Source organism: Teleopsis dalmanni, chromosome 1, assembly GCF_002237135.1.
Source record: "Teleopsis dalmanni isolate 2A chromosome 1, ASM223713v2, whole genome shotgun sequence".
In the NCBI taxonomy this organism is placed as follows: domain Eukaryota; kingdom Metazoa; phylum Arthropoda; class Insecta; order Diptera; family Diopsidae; genus Teleopsis; species Teleopsis dalmanni.
In genome coordinates, this window is record NC_051846.1 from 122,006,357 (window position 1) to 122,018,535 (window position 12,179).

Consider the following 12,179-nt stretch of genomic DNA (forward strand, 5'->3'; position numbering starts at 1 on the left):
GGGTTTTTCAACCACACTTTTCCCCTGTTTTGAACATGCTATTTTTAGTTCCTTTATCATAGTACTCTTTTGCTTTTTCTTTAGCTATTTTATGGTTCTTCCTTACTAATTCATATGACCGTTGTATTTGAAATTTTAACAATTTGGAATAATCGTTATAATTATAAACTGGAGTTGGCTTTCGCTTTAAACTTATTGGTATCTCGAATTCAAAACCAAATAGCGTTTTAGTAGGTTTTTGCTTAGTGGTTGTATGTATTGTATTATTATGTACATGCATTGCATGATGTAACCACTCATCGCAATTTGACTCATCTTCTTGCACAAAATTCCTCAGGAACTCTGCTAAAGGTCTATGACTACGTTCAACGGCTCCGTTTGCCTGTGGATGATAGGGTGTAGTTTGTAAGGATGGAAATTTTAACTAATTTCCAACCTACATACAATCACTGTGGAGTTAATATCTACAATGAAAACTGGTTAATTTTTATTGTAAATTTAAAACGTAAACAACTTACCATAAACCCACCCCCACATGCACGTAATTGCACCAAATGAACAAACCTAAGATTACATTGAAAATGCAAGTAATATAAAATATATTTAAACAAATAAATAATACACTCACCTTTAATATTTGTAATATTTATTTATTTAATAATAAATATTTATAAATAAATAAATTTGTCAATAAATAATAAACCACACACACCGGCACTATATAAAAAACAACAGCAGAACAACAGCAGCAAAAGACAAGTATCAAAAATACCAACGGCAAATGTACCGATGCGCTACAGGAAAAGCTTCGGTCATTTGAGTATAAATAAACGCGCATTGTACAAGCAAAGGGACTTGTTGGGAAACTCTCAAAGATAGTAACACGTCTTTGCGAAACAAGTCAGTAGAACTATAGTGTCAAGGTAGTATATACGTCTTGACAAGTAGATTGTATATGTAGTCTTATATGTAAATCAAGCCAAGGTAGTCATGATACATCTTGACTAGTAGGATTATCTGTAGGTTGAGTTAGGGTAGTAATACGTCCTAACATTAATGCTAACCAAGGCTGTAACCCAGCATAACACTTCTAATCTCTAGATAACGACGTCTTCTGACAAAACACCAAGATTAGCACAAGTAGTGTCGTCTGACAGCAACATTTCAGGCACGTGGAAACAACAATCGGAACAATCATCGAAGCACAATTATTCCAAATAATCGTAGTCATCAAATTAGCAAACTAGCATTATATTATAATTATATTAGATTGTAAACCTTATTTTATTTTAAATTCTCCTAAATAAACAATTGAATTACTATATCACATTGTTTTTGACTTCCAAAATAAAAATTCTATTGCAACGACCCCTGGACGACGGCTGAGTATACTTCAGCATCATCAGCGACAGAAAGTGTGTCGTTACAAGTTTGAAGTTTTTTAATACCCAGAATTTTACATGATTCTTTGAAAAGCTTTGATGTAAAACTCGTTCCATTATCCGTAATTAAAAGTTTAGGAATATTAAACTTTGCGATAATTTCATTAAAAAACTTTCTCGCCACTGTTGAGGCTTCTGCATCTGGTAACGCAGTACATATTAGATATTTTGAGAAATCATCTTGAGAAGTCAAGATGAGTTTATTCCTACTTTCCGTAGTCGGTAATGGACCTACTATATCTATGAATACTTTATCAAACGGTCTTTGGGGCCTGTCAGTTAGAATCAGTGGTAATCTCTCCACTTTTGAACTTTTGTTCTTTTGGCATTTATGACAAGCTGTTATGTATTCTTTTATTTGTTTTTGCATGCCTGCCCATTTGAACTGCTTTCTTATTCGGAAATACGTTTTAGTTACCCCTTTATGACTTCCTATTGGTAAATCATGAAATTTTTTCAAAACTTCCTGAATGTCTTTTTTACTTGTTAAGTATACTGCAAAATCTTCGTGTGTATGCGCTATCGAATTCTCTATTTCCTCTTGGTTTTTTACTGAAATTGTATTTGAGTTTTTTGCAAGTTCCGGCTCTTTTGCTTTACCCCTTGTTATAACCGCTATTGGAAGTCTACTCAAAGCATCCGCATTTTTGTTAGTCTTTCCCGGTTTATAAAAAATCAGAAATAGAAATCATATTCTAGTAGCTTCAAACGAAATCTTCCCAGTCGCGTGTCTTGATCTTTTAGATTAGCAATTCCACGTAATGGCTAATGGTCCGTATATATTTTAAAATGTCTTCCCAGCAAATATGATCTAAAATTTTTTATTGCCCATACTATAGCAAGTAATTCCTTCTCTATAGTTGAGTATCTTTTTTCAGTACTGCTGAGAGCACGGCTTGCGAAGTAAATGGGTAAGTCTGATCCAACTTCTCCTTGGGATAGTACTGCCCCTAATGCTTCGTTATTAGCATCCGTTGTTAATAAAAATTCTTTTGAAAAATCTGGATACTGTAAAATTGGTGGACTAGTTACTGCTACTTTCAACTGGTCCATTGCTTTTTGACATTTCTCATTCCATTCGAACTTTTCCCCTTTCCTCAGTAATTTGTTTAATGGTAAAGACACTTGAGCAGCTTGTGGAATAAATTTTCTATAGTAGTTTATTAGACCTAAAAATGATTGCAGGTCTTTTACATTTCTAGGTACTGGGATGGCTGTAACACATTTTGTTTTCTCCGGGTCTGGTATCACTCCTTTGTCTAAACATTTATGTCCTAAATAAACGACTTCTCTCCTTAATAGTTGACATTTCTCAGTTTGTAGCTTTAAATTGTTTTCCCGAAGTGCTTGTAATACATTCCTAAATCGTTTGTCATGTTCTTCTAAATTACTGCCGTGTATTACAATATCGTCAAGATATACAAAGCAATCAATTCCCTGGAGTCCTGTGAGAATGCTATTCATTATGCGCTGAAATGTTGCGGGTGCTCCCGTCAATCCAAACGGCATACGTCGAAATTCAAAATGTCCAAGTCCCGTACTAAATGCTGTTTTTTCTCTGTCTTTGTCTTCAACTATCACTTGGAGATAGCCACTAGCTAAATCCAAATATCTACTGCAACCTAACTGATCCAAAATTTCATCTATTCTCGGAATTGGAAAAACTTGTTTGATGGTTTTTTCATTTATTTTTCTGAAATCTACCACTAGACGCCATTTCTTTTTCCCATCCGTACCAGGTTTTTTAGGTACTAAAATTATTGGTGAATTCCATGGTGACTTGCTTTTAGTTATAATTCCTTCCTCCAGCATTTTATTTACTTGTTTGTTTATCTCTTCTTTATGTGTTTCTGGTAATCTATATTGGCGTTGATTTATTGGTATCTGACCTAGTTCTGTTGGAATCTCATGTTTCAACACAGAAGTGTATGTAAGTCTATCTCCTGGTAAATGAAACACATCATTATATTCTTTAATAGTTTTTGTTATTAGACTTCTTTCCTCTGCATTTAAATTCTTGTCCAAATTAATTGTTTTTAATAGCAACTCATAACGTTCCTCCATATTAATTTCCTTATTTAAATTGACATTTGGTAGCCTGTATTCATCAAAATTAGACATATCACTACCCTCTAACTCAATTTCTGCATCAATTGTAACAGAATAATTATTTGCATTTAAAATTTTTACGTAGACTATGCCATTTATTACTTTAGTAAGGCATTCTCCTGAGTAAACTTTTGGCAAAATTTCTTTTTTATGAACAATTACTGTTCCCCTTTTAGGTGCTGTTTTTATTGGCACTACCATTGTAAATCTAGGTGGGATCGTGATACACTCAGTTATACAAATCCTACCGTGATCTCCAATGTCTATCAGAGGTAAAACTGCCACTTCTTTCTTATTATTATGAAATTTTAAAACCTTTCCAGTTGTATCCATTGTTGAACGATTCCATAGTTCATCTCTTCCCAGTAATCCATCTGCTGGTATCTTGCTTCCCAATGGAACTACTGTACCCAATGTACTTATGTTACCACCAAAGGCTCCTATTAGTCCCTTTGTATTGCGTTTACATATACAAAGTGTATACAGCGCATTAACCCTTCCACCGTTCTCAATGAACAATAAAATGGTCAAGCACCATATTTTAGAATCCAAACCTAAAGCCACACATATTGTGGCCTGAGCTTTGTTTCCTGCTCAACCCTAACACCAACAATCTATGGTATTAGTGTCAAACCTTAGGAGTTCTACCAAATGGCAAACACCCGCGAGTGACTCTAAGGTCAATTACCCTAGTCCCTAAACCTTTAGAAATAGTGATGGTGAATAAACTTGAACTAAACATATCCTCAACACATATATATATAATATAAACATATATTAAAAATATAAAAATATATTAAATATATTAAAAATTGCTAAAAAATTATTAAATTAACTTAAAATTATTAAAAACATTAATAATATTAAAAATTATTAAAACATTACTATTGTAAAATACTATTTATTAAAAATCTTATCAGTCCACACAAACGTCCGTACAATATGGATTCAAAATCTACAAACTCCCTTTCGGAAGCTAAAAAGTCTCAGTCCTCTGTCAGTTTCCACTGACGCGTTTCGTCTGGGAACTACCCAGACTCATCAGAGTGGATTTAAAATTCTTATAAAGTCGTCGTTAAGTATTTATAAAAGTCATAGTCATTTCCTATTACTTACTTTATGCGAACCATCATATATTGCTTCACACTTTCTATAAACTTTATATATCTTACATATTTTACTATATACACGCACTGACATGCGCACTTCACTATTTACTACAAAAAACTGAAACATGAAGCACAATTTGTCGTCTCAACAAGAAACTGTAAAAACTATTAACCTGAATATAACAAAAATTAGTACAAAATATAGTACTGCCTTATTCTTAAAAGGTAAGTGCATAAACTGCCTTATTCTTTAAAATCAAAAATTGCTATATAATAATAACATGAAATAAAATAATATAAAAATATATAAATTTATATAAAATAAATAAATAAATAAACAAAATAATTAAATAGTTAAAATACAAGCAAAATAAACATAATACTTTGTGTACTTCTGTATATTCTACACGCATGTTTTATGTGGGCTCCACCACACAAACTGGTCTCGAATACAACAGATGTACTCATACCTACATGCACTATGCAATAACTATGCTCCTATAATATCTATTCTCCGTCTGATTACTGCCCTAACTCCACCTACTACATCATATGGCCTATGTTTTCTATTCAATATAAATTAATGCATATCGATCTCTTAAAATAGTTTCTTCACACACAATGTTAATTTTAACCTTACTAAACCTATGATGTTCATTAATATTATATATCATATATCAGCTTATTTCTGGTGGTACCACACCTTAACCTAATTATATCATTATCCCATGTCTACACTATAACTGTGCTATTTCACACATGTTATTATGCAGTCATTTACCCTTTCCTTTGTATCTATCTGTCTATTAAATCTTAGGATAGTAACATAAATATCAAATCCTGAAAGTAATTCTAATTTATACAGCTAAATAAGTGAACTGTAACAATACAAATAATCCTATTTATAAAGCCAATAAAAATAAAATAATAACGATTATTACATAATCTATCTATTATATCACACTACCTTTTTTTTTTTTATACTGAGATATATACTCCTACCAAAAATATTATTATTATACAGCATTCCCCGCGCACAACATATACTAACAATCCACCACCTCCACCCCGCCTGCATATACTTATGACTACAGCGTCAATGGAGATAATAGACCATCTGTAATATGCATCGGTTCTACTGCACATCTTAATGGGTTCCACCATTATCCTATACAAAAATATACCCTTATACTCTTACTAGCTTGCTGGTACACATGCTGCCATCTCAGCTACCATAATTAACAAGCTCTCTACCCTATCCTAAATACCATAAGCTGATCAACATCATATATACAAAGTGTATACAGCGCATTAACCCTTCCACCGTTCTCAATGAACAATAAAATGGTCAAGCACCATATTTTAGAATCCAAACCTAAAGCCACACATATTGTGGCCTGAGCTTTGTTTCCTGCTCAACCCTAACACCAACAATCTATGGTATTAGTGTCAAACCTTAGGAGTTCTACCAAATGGCAAACACCCGCGAGTGACTCTAAGGTCAATTACCCTAGTCCCTAAACCTTTAGAAATAGTGATGGTGAATAAACTTGAACTAAACATATCCTCAACACATATATATATAATATAAACATATATTAAAAATATAAAAATATATTAAATATATTAAAAATTGCTAAAAAATTATTAAATTAACTTAAAATTATTAAAAACATTAATAATATTAAAAATTATTAAAACATTACTATTGTAAAATACTATTTATTAAAAATCTTATCAGTCCACACAAACGTCCGTACAATATGGATTCAAAATCTACAAACTCCCTTTCGGAAGCTAAAAAGTCTCAGTCCTCTGTCAGTTTCCACTGACGCGTTTCGTCTGGGAACTACCCAGACTCATCAGAGTGGATTTAAAATTCTTATAAAGTCGTCGTTAAGTATTTATAAAAGTCATAGTCATTTCCTATTACTTACTTTATGCGAACCATCATATATTGCTTCACACTTTCTTTAAACTTTATATATCCTACATATTTTACTATATACACGCACTGACATGCGCACTTCACTATTTACTACAAAAAACTGAAACATGAAGCACAATTTGTCGTCTCAACAAGAAACTGTAAAAACTATTAACCTGAATATAACAAAAATCAGTACAAAATATAGTACTGCCTTATTCTTAAAAGGTTAGTGCATAAACTGCCTTATTCTTATAAAATCAAAAATTGCTATATAATAATAACATTAAATAAAATAATATAAAAATATATAAATTTATATAAAATAAATAAATAAATAAACAAAATAATTAAATAGTTAAAATACAAGCAAAATAAACATAATACTTTGTGTACTTCTGTATATTCTACACGCATGTTTTATGTGGGCTCCACCACACAAACTGGTCTCGAATACAACAGATGTACTCATACCTACATGCACTATGCAATAACTATGCTCCTATAATATCTATTCTCCGTCTGATTACTGCCCTAACTCCACCTACTACATCATATGGCCTATGTTTTCTATTCAATATAAATTAATGCATATCGATCTCTTAAAATAGTTTCTTCACACACAATGTTAATTTTAACCTTACTAAACCTATGATGTTCATTAATATTATATATCATATATCAGCTTATTTCTGGTGGTACCACACCTTAACCTAATTATATCATTATCCCATGTCTACACTATAACTGTGCTATTTCACACATGTTATTATGCAGTCATTTACCCTTTCCTTTGTATCTATCTGTCTATTAAATATTAGGATAGTAACATAAATATCAAATCCTGAAAGTAATTCTAATTTATACAGCTAAATAAGTGAACTGTAACAATACAAATAATCCTATTTATAAAGCCAATAAAAATAAAATAATAACGATTATTACATAATCTATCTATCACACTACCTTTTTTTTTATACTGAGATATATACTCCTACCAAAAATATTATTATTATACAGCATTCCCCGCGCACAACATATACTAACAATCCACCACCTCCACCCCGCCTGCATATACTTATGACTACAGCGTCAATGGAGATAATAGACCATCTGTAATATGCATCGGTTCTACTGCACATCTTAATGGGTTCCACCATTATCCTATACAAAAATATACCCTTATACTCTTACTAGCTTGCTGGTACACATGCTGCCATCTCAGCTACCATAATTAACAAGCTCTCTACCCTATCCTAAATACCATAAGCTGATCAACATCATATATACAAAGTGTATACAGCGCATTAACCCTTCCACCGTTCTCAATGAACAATAAAATGGTCAAGCACCATATTTTAGAATCCAAACCTAAAGCCACACATATTGTGGCCTGAGCTTTGTTTCCTGCTCAACCCTAACACCAACAATCTATGGTATTAGTGTCAAACCTTAGGAGTTCTACCAAATGGCAAACACCCGCGAGTGACTCTAAGGTCAATTACCCTAGTCCCTAAACCTTTAGAAATAGTGATGGTGAATAAACTTGAACTAAACATATCCTCAACACATATATATATAATATAAACATATATTAAAAATATAAAAATATATTAAATATATTAAAAATTGCTAAAAAATTATTAAATTAACTTAAAATTATTAAAAACATTAATAATATTAAAAATTATTAAAACATTACTATTGTAAAATACTATTTATTAAAAATCTTATCAGTCCACACAAACGTCCGTACAATATGGATTCAAAATCTACAAACTCCCTTTCGGAAGCTAAAAAGTCTCAGTCCTCTGTCAGTTTCCACTGACGCGTTTCGTCTGGGAACTACCCAGACTCATCAGAGTGGATTTAAAATTCTTATAAAGTCGTCGTTAAGTATTTATAAAAGTCATAGTCATTTCCTATTACTTACTTTATGCGAACCATCATATATTGCTTCACACTTTCTTTAAACTTTATATATCCTACATATTTTACTATATACACGCACTGACATGCGCACTTCACTATTTACTACAAAAAACTGAAACATGAAGCACAATTTGTCGTCTCAACAAGAAACTGTAAAAACTATTAACCTGAATATAACAAAAATCAGTACAAAATATAGTACTGCCTTATTCTTAAAAGGTTAGTACATAAACTGCCTTATTCTTATAAAATCAAAAATTGCTATATAATAATAACATGAAATAAAATAATATAAAAATATATAAATTTATATAAAATAAATAAATAAATAAACAAAATAATTAAATAGTTAAAATACAAGCAAAATAAACATAATACTTTGTGTACTTCTGTATATTCTACACGCATGTTTTATGTGGGCTCCACCACACAAACTGGTCTCGAATACAACAGATGTACTCATACCTACATGCACTATACAATAACTATGCTCCTATAATATCTATTCTCCGTCTGATTACTGCCCTAACTCCACCTACTACATCATATGGCCTATGTTTTCTATTCAATATAAATTAATGCATATCGATCTCTTAAAATAGTTTCTTCACACACAATGTTAATTTTAACCTTACTAAACCTATGATGTTCATTAATATTATATATCATATATCAGCTTATTTCTGGTGGTACCACACCTTAACCTAATTCTATCATTATCCCATGTCTACACTATAACTGTGCTATTTCACACATGTTATTATGCAGTCATTTACCCTTTCCTTTGTATCTATCTGTCTATTAAATATTGTAAACAATGTAATGAGCTGTCGCTAGAATAAATCTGACAGCTGTGGGACGAGCGGTTTAGAAATGACAGCAGTCTGAAGTTGGTTGCAGTTTTTTCATCTCACCTTGTATTTATTTCTGCTTTATTTAATAACGCTTCGGACTTTATCAAACTTGTGTCAGCTCCGGAATCCACTAGAAGTAACAATTTATTGCCCACTGCCTGTTTACAAGGTACTTCTATATAGGCATCATCGAACGATTGACTAATACCGTCCATGGTATTGTAAATCGTTCCCGTAACCCGTGGTATTCGAAAATTCTGAGACATCCAATTTTTATTGATTTTCAATTGCTCCCAGAGTGTTGAAAAAACTGACATTATTAACATGCATATAATCAGTACATGTATTACAATAATTCCCAAATATTTCTTACATTCATTTGATAATTGTTCTTAAAATTTCTTAAATGTATAATCTGTCATATTTGTTAACTTTATGCTATTTACTTTCAAGTTATGAGATTCTTTTGCTTCTATTATGTTTAATTTATTTTCTTTCTTTTTTTCTAATACATTCCTTTGGACTTTATCTTTTATTTTTGATGCTGGTTCCCATTTTTGTGTTATATTTATCCTTCTTTCTTTGTCGGCATTCCAGTCTAGCGTCTTAGACTGGGCCGGTTGGAGTTTCCCTGCTGAATAGGTAGCGTTACTCGGCAAACCTTTGCCATATGCCCTTCTTTTCCACATCTGAAACATTTCATTTTCTCTCCTCCAGAGCTACTGCTCACTTGGTCATTCTGTGGTTTATTTCTGTGTTGTGAATAATTTTGGTTACTTGTCCAACGACTATAATTATTTGTTATTTGGCGTTGATTTCTATTGTCTGAATTTACAAATTTACAAAACCTATTTTGTTCATGCCCCTTTACTTTACAAATATTACAAAACAACGTATTCAATTTCTTAAAACATTTTGAAGAGTCATGCCCCATTTTTTTTACAGAAATCACATGTTATTTGTTTCGTAGTTATCTCATTAATTGTACCAATTCTACATTTTGGGCCATTCCCATGACCATATTTACCACAATTTGAGCAATACGGTGTGTTTTGTCTGTCTTGGCAATTTACCCATCCGTGTTCTAATTTGTTACAAAAAACACACTTTGTTTCTGCTAACGACATGTTAATATTAGAACGATGTTCCTCTTCCTGACAGCTAACTGTTTGTACTCTCTTAATTGCGACATGATTTCCACTTCACCCCCTTGATTTTTTATTTGTGTCTCCGCTTCGTGGAGTAGAGCCTGTAGGCGCCCCCCATAAGCGGTAGCAGATTCATTCTGTCTTTGCTTGTTTAGTGTTAAATCCTCTTTGATGTGCTCTGGGGTCCTCCTTCTTAAATACGTTCGTTTGACAGCTTCGCACAAATCGTTTATTGTAAAGTAGGGTCTATTAGCAATATTGTCGTATGCTAAACCCACTAACCGTTGTTTTACACAACTTACAATATATTGTGCTCCAGCTTGAGGTAAAGCTTGTTGCACTAGTTCGCAACCAGCTACAAATTTATGTACCGCTCCTCTTAGCTCCGGGCCTTCTGTTCCAGCGAAGTATGGAACCACTTTAGATACTGTTTCCATAATTACACTTATGGACGTCATGTTTTGTTCCGTTCCTAATCCTTTATTATTTGCCAACTCCTCTTCCGTTGTTTGATTATTTGTTTTTATCATTGGTTTATTTTCGTCGAAATCACTTTTATTTTTCCTTGGATTTTCCTGATCCGTTTTATAATAGCGTTCTAATTCTTTTTGTAATTGTTTTACTTGTAGCACGAGTTTCTTTATTGTTTCTTCCTTTTCCCTAATTTGGTTTTCTAACTCACTGTCCTCCTCTAGGTATATGCTAATGTCTTTATCTGACTTTCCTTCTCTTCGAAGGGCTTTTTCCAAGCTTAACGTCTGATTTTCTGCGTCTTGAAGTAAAACAGTCAATTCTTTTGTCTGTAGAACTAGCTGTTTGCATTTATACTCCAAGCCACACTTAGCATCTGTTAATTCTTCTAATGTACTCTGTAATTTTGCTGTTTTTATTCCTTCAACTTTCTCTATCTGTTCTTTTATATATTCTAACTCGTCTATTTTTGGCAATCTATTATGTCTTATGTAATCTTTAGCTTATTCAAGAAATTCTTTATCTGGATTCAATTCTACTAGTTTGTCCCACGCTTGATTCAACGTACTTGTTAAATATTTATTTAATTTGAATAATTCTTGTTCTAAAATTCTTATTCTCTCCTCCATTTATGAATTTATTGTAAGAAGTTTGAATGAAACTCGAACAAAAACTTCCTCAAATAGACTTCCTCACAAAAAAAAAAAAAAAAAATTTTATGTAATCTTTAGCCAGCAATTTTGAACCAACAATTACATAAATCTCAAAATCATAAACCCCAGACAAAAATCTCTAACTTTAATTATTATAATTCATTGGGTTTAAGCATAATATTATTAGCCAACATACAGAAAAACAAAAATTTTCGTGAATCAAAAACCCACATTCTTTTCACACATTTATTAACCAGCAAAAACTCTTTGCTTACCAACCAGCAAAATTCTTTGCTTGAAACATCAAAAACAAATCAAAATTTAGTCTGCGAAAATATTTTTCATACTTTATTTTAATGCCATATTTTGTAATTCATTAACACAATAATTTTTGTACAATTTGTATAAATTTTCGAAATTTATATGACTAATAAAAATAAATTCAATTAATTTTCTTTATTATAAACCTCTATTATTTTCTGTTGCCATTTCCTAATGGCTTCTTTACCTAAGTGTTTTACCTTGTTAAACTCT